Raw genomic sequence first — 5605 nt, 5'->3', positions numbered from 1 at the left:
CGGGCGCCGGCGCTCTGGGCGGGGCCGCGCGCGGGCGCCGGCGCTGTGGGCGGGGCCGCGCGCGGGCGCGGGCGCTGTGGGCGTGGCCGCGCGCGGGCGCCGGCGCTCTGGGCGGGGCCGCGCGCGGGCGCCGGCGCTGTGGGCGGGGCCGCGCGCGTGCGCCGGCGCTCTGGGCGGGGCCGCGCGCGGGCGCCGGCGCTGTGGGCGGGGCCGCGCGCGGGCGCCGGCGCTGTGGGCGGGGCCGCGCGCGTGCGCCGGCGCTCTGGGCGGGGGCTGGGCCGGGCATCCCCAGGCGCGCGCGCCCCCCTGCGCCCGGGCGCCCGTCGGCCCAAAGGCACCAAGGCACAGGCGCACAGGCAACAGGCACAGGCCACAGGCCCAGGTCCCAGGCCCAGGCGCGGCGCGGCGCGGCGCGGCGCGGCGCGCGTGCGTGCGCGCGCGCGCGCGTGGTTGGGGCCCCATCGAGCCATCCTCGAGCCACCTTCGAGCCACCATCGAACCACCCCCGAGCCATTCTCTCTAGCCGGCCATGGCGCACATCCGGTGCGCCGCCAGCGCCCACCAACGGCGGCCACAGGGACGAGGGACGAGGGACGAGCGGGGGGGGTGGTCGACACCCTCTTCTCCCCAACTAACCGAAATAAAGATCCCCCCCCCTGCAACGCGTGGACCTAAAAGTGGGACTCGATCAGCCGTTTTTTTTTGGATCGCCGGAGCTCCGCCGTCCGGCGGCGGATCGCCTCCAAACTTTCAGAAAGGTGCATATTTTCAATGTAGAATCCAATGCAAGAAAAAACGCCCAGAAAAAATGAGTTTTGCTCGGAGATTGGCGGAGCACCCGTTTCGCCGCCGCTCGCCGCCGCACGAGCCCCCCCAAAGGCTTGGGGTGCGACAGAGATCTCCCAAACGGCTGAACGGAATGCGCTGAAATTTTCAGCAACGCCCATAGTTTTGACGTAGAATCCAATGCCACAAAAATCGCCCATAAAAAATGAGTTTTGCCCGGAGGTTGGCGGAGCACCTCTTTCGCCGCCGCTCGCCGCCGCACGAGCCCGCCCAAAGGCTTGTGGTGCAACGGCGATCTCCCAAACGGCTGAACAGGATGCGGTGAAAATTTGACAGCGTGTTCCTGCCGCCAAGAGTGACCTCTCAACAAAATTTCAGCCCAAACCCAGGCCTACAGCTCCGGGAAAATTGTTTTTAAGGTTTCGCTTCCAAAGGAACCCCCTTCGTCCGGCGTCAGTTGGGCGCCACATTTTGTGTGCGCGTCTGTGAGGTCATACTAGAGCGTCTCACAAAATTTCAGCTTAAACGGATGCGTACAGCTCCGGAAAATTTGTTCCCCATGTTTTTTTCTCAAAGGACCCTCCCTCGTCCGGCGTCTGTTGGGCACCAAATTTTGTGTGCGGCTCTGTCACATGAAACTAGAGCGGCACACAAAATTTGAGCCCAAAACGATGCCTGGAGCATAGCTAACCAGGAGTCGAATTTTCACCTCTTTTTATACACCAAATTTGGGCATAATTTTTATTACATACAAATGGAGAAGAATACAACTTTTCAGCTCGAAACGAGCCTCCCCGCCGCGGGCGTTGTGCTGCTGCGGCCTCGGCCCGCGTGGGCCACCCCAGGAGCCACCTTGAGCCATCCGCCAGCCGCTCGGGAGCCACCTTGAGCCATTCGCGACGTAGGTCGATCGCGTCCCGGGCACCCATCACGCGGGTCGGTCGTGTCGCACGCGTTTCTCGTCATATGGGTCGGTCGCTCTGGTCGGTCAAACCCGTCACACCCCGTCCGCGACGTCCTTCGGGTCCGTTCGGCCCGAGATGCCACACTGAGCGATCGTATCGGTCCCTTGTGCCCGCCACACTTGACCTTTGGGGCGGTCCGGTCAGGTCAGGTCGGGTCCGGTCCGGTCGGTCGGGTCGGTTCGGTCAGCTCGGTCGGGTCGGGTCGGGTCGTTCGGTTCGGTCCGGCCGTGTCAGGTCGGGTCGGGTCGGGTCGTTCGGTTCGGTCCGGCCGTGTCAGGTCGGGTCGGGTCGGGTCGGTCCGGTCAGGTCGGCTCGGTTCGGTTCGGTCGAACACATCACAGCCGACCACGACATCTTTTGTGTCTGTTCGGTTCGAGACGTCACGCGGGGCGATCGCATCGGTCCCGTGTACCCGTCCCGTGACACGGCGGCTTCGGTCAAGTCGGTTCATTGGAGGCCGTCACACAGGCCGGTTCGGTCTCACAAGTCTTACGGAACGGTTCAGTTCGTCCCCGCCTGTCATACGGGTATGTCACGTCGAGCGCGTTTCTTGGCTCGGAGACTCAATGTGGACCGCTCGGGTCGGTCCAATCCGTCGCACCCGACCGCGAGGTCCGTCGGGTCCGTTCGGTCCGAGACGTCGCACGGAGCAATCGTATCGGTCCCTTGTACCCGTCCCGTGACACCGCGGCTTCAGTTGGGTCGGGGAGGGTCGGGTCGGTTGGGTCGGGACGGATCCGGAACGGTCGGGTCAGGTCGGGTCGGGTCGCGTCGCGTCGCACCGGACGCATCGTACGGGTACCTCGCATCGCATCCCTTGTGTACCCCTTACATGGGCCGGAGACTCAATGCGGGTCGCTCGGGTCGGTCGAACCCGTCACACCCGACCGCGAGGTCCGTCGGCTCCGTTCAGTCTGAGAACTCACACGGAGCCATCGTATCGGTCCCGTGTACGCCTCTCGTGACACGGCGGCTTCGGTCGGGTCGGGTCGGGTCGGGTCGGGTCGGGTCGGGTCGGATCGGGTCGGATCCGGTCTGGTCGGGTCGGATCGGGTCGGGCCGGGCCGAGGCACCCCGCGTCGGGTCGGGTTCGGGTCGGGTCGGGTCCTGTCCGGTCGGGCCGGGCCGAGGCACCCCGGGTCGGGTCGGGTCGGGTCGGGTCGGGTCGGGTCGGATCGGGTCGGATCCGGTCTGGTCGGGTCGGATCGGGTCGGGCCGGGCCGAGGCACCCCGCGTCGGGTCGGGTTCGGGTCGGGTCGGGTCCTGTCCGGTCGGGCCGGGCCGAGGCACCCCGGGTCGGGTCGGGTCGGGTGGGGTCGGGTCGTTCGGACCCGTCGTACCTCGCATCGCATCATTTGGTCGGGTTAGATCGTCCCATTGTGCGGGTCGGTCATATGGGTCCCTCGTATCGCATCCCTTGTGCCCCTTCACATGGGTCGGATACTCAATGCGGGTCCCTCGGGCACGTCAAACCCGTCTCACCCGTCCGCGACGTCCGTCCGGTCCGTTCGGTCCGAGACGGCACGCGGAGCGATCGTATCGGTCCCGCGTACCCGTCCCGTGATACGGCGGCTCCGGTCGGGTCGGGTCGTTCGGGCCCGTCATACGGGCCGATTCGGTCTCACAAGTCTTACGGAAAGGTCGCGTCGGGCGGTTCGCCTTGGCCCCGCCTGTCATACGGGTCGGTCATGTCGCGCGCGTTTCTCGGCTCGGAGACTCATTGTGGGCCTCTCGGGTCGGCCGAACCCGTCACACCCGTCCGTCGGGTCCGTTCGGTCCGAGAGGCCGTACGGAGGGATCGTATGGGTCCCTTGTACCCGTCCCATGACACGCCGGCTTCGGTCGGGACTTATCATACGGGCACCTTGCCTCGTATCGGTCTCACAAGTCTCACGGAAAGGTCACGTGGGTTGGGTCTGTTCGGCTGTACCGGTCAGATGGGTCGGTCACGTCGCGCGCGTTTCTCGGCTCGGATACTCGATGCGGGTCGATCGGGACGGTCAAACCCGTCACACCCGACCGCGAGGTACGTCGGGTCCGTTTGGTCCGAGACGTCACGCGGAGCGATCCTATCGGTCCCGCATACCCGTCCCGTGACACGGCGGTTTCGGTCGGGTCGGGTCGTTGGGACCCGCAATTCGGGTACCTCGCATCGGTTCGGTCTCACAAGTCTCACGGAAGGGTCACGTGGGTTGGGTCTGTTCGGCCGCACCCGTCGTACGGGCCGATCACATCGCACGTGTTTCTCGGCTCGGAGATTCATTGCGGGTCACTCGGGTCGGGTTGTTGGGACTCTTCATACGGGCACCTTGTATCGTATCAGTCTCCCAAGTCTCACGGAAGGGTCACGTGGGTTGGGTCTGTTAGGCCGCACCCGTCATACGGTTCGGTCAGGTCCGTCGGGTCGCTTTGACCCATTATACGGGAACCTTACATTCGTTCGGTCTCGCCCGTCTTACGTGTGGGTCAGGTGGGTCGGGTCAGGTTATCCCGTCCCCTCATACGGGTCCGTTGAGTCGGACGAGTTTCTCGGGTTTGATGACTTTATATGGCTCACTCAGGTCGGTCCAACCCATCACACCCGACCGCGATATCCGTCGGGTCCGCTCGGTCCGAGACGTCACACGGAGCGATCATATCGGTCCCGTGTACCTGTCCCGTGACACGGAGGCTCCGGTCGGGTTGGGTCGTTCGGGCCCGTCATACGGGTACCTCGCATCGCATCGTTTGGTCAGGTCCCATCGTGCGGGTCGGTCATGTCGCACCTGTTTCCCGTCATATGGGTCGGAGACTCGATGCGGGTCGCTCGGGTCGGTCCAACCCGTCACACCCGACCGCGAGGTCCGTCGGGTCCGTTCGGTCTGAGACGCCGTACGGAGCGATCCGATCGGTCCCTTGTACCCATCCCGTGACACGGCGGCTTCCGTCAAGTCGGGTCGTTGGGACCCGTCATACGGGTACCTCGCATCGGTTCGGTCTGACTCGTCTCACGGAAGGGTCGCGTGGGGTTGGGTCTGTTCGGCCCCGCCCCTCAGATGGGTCGGTGACGTCGCACGCGTTTCTCGGGTCGGATACTCAATGCGGGTTGCTCAGGTCGGTCAAATCCGTCACACCCGACCGCGAGGTCCGTCGGGTCCGTTCGGTCCGAGACACCCAGTAAGGAGCGATCTTATCAGTCCCGTGTACCCGTCCCGCGACACGGCGGCTCCGGTCGGGTCGGGTCGTTGGGACCCGTCATACGGGTACCTCGCATCGATTTGGTCTTGACTCGTCTTAATCAACGGTCGTGTGGGGTTGGGTCTGTTCTGCCCGGCCCCTCAGATGGGTCGGTCACGTCGCACGCCTTTCTCGGGTCGGATACTCAATGAGGGTCGCTCAAACCTCCCATGGGTATCCACACTGTGGTGGGCAGCCGCGCGCGCGCGGCAGGCCCACCCGCCCGCACATGACCGCACACGCCCGCCCACAGCCCCCCAAGAGGCCTCCCTAGCCGAAAAATCGGCTAAGTACGGGGAGGCCTCACTGTGGTGGGCGGCCGCGTGCGGGCGCTGGCCCCCGGGCGCGCGCGCGGCAGGCCCAGGCGCCCGCACATGACCGCACACGCCCGCCCACAGCCCCCCAAGAGGCCTCCCAAGCCGAAAAATTGGCTAAGTACTGCGGGCAACCTCCCACGGGTATCCACACTGTGGTGGGCAGCCGCGTGCGGGCGCTGGCCCCCGGGCGCGCCCGCGGCAGGCCCAGGCGCCCGCACATGACCGCACACGCCCGCCCACAGCCCCCCAAGAGGCCTCCCTAGCCGAAAAATCGGCAAGTACCCGGAGGCCTCCCTGTGGTGGGCGGCCGCGTGCGGGCGC

Source organism: Wolffia australiana, chromosome 14 (assembly GCF_029677425.1).
Source record: "Wolffia australiana isolate 7733 chromosome 14, ASM2967742v1".
In the NCBI taxonomy this organism is placed as follows: Eukaryota; Viridiplantae; Streptophyta; class Magnoliopsida; order Alismatales; family Araceae; genus Wolffia; species Wolffia australiana.
The sequence above is the reverse complement of the archived record's forward strand: the minus strand, read 5'-3'. Positions refer to the sequence as shown.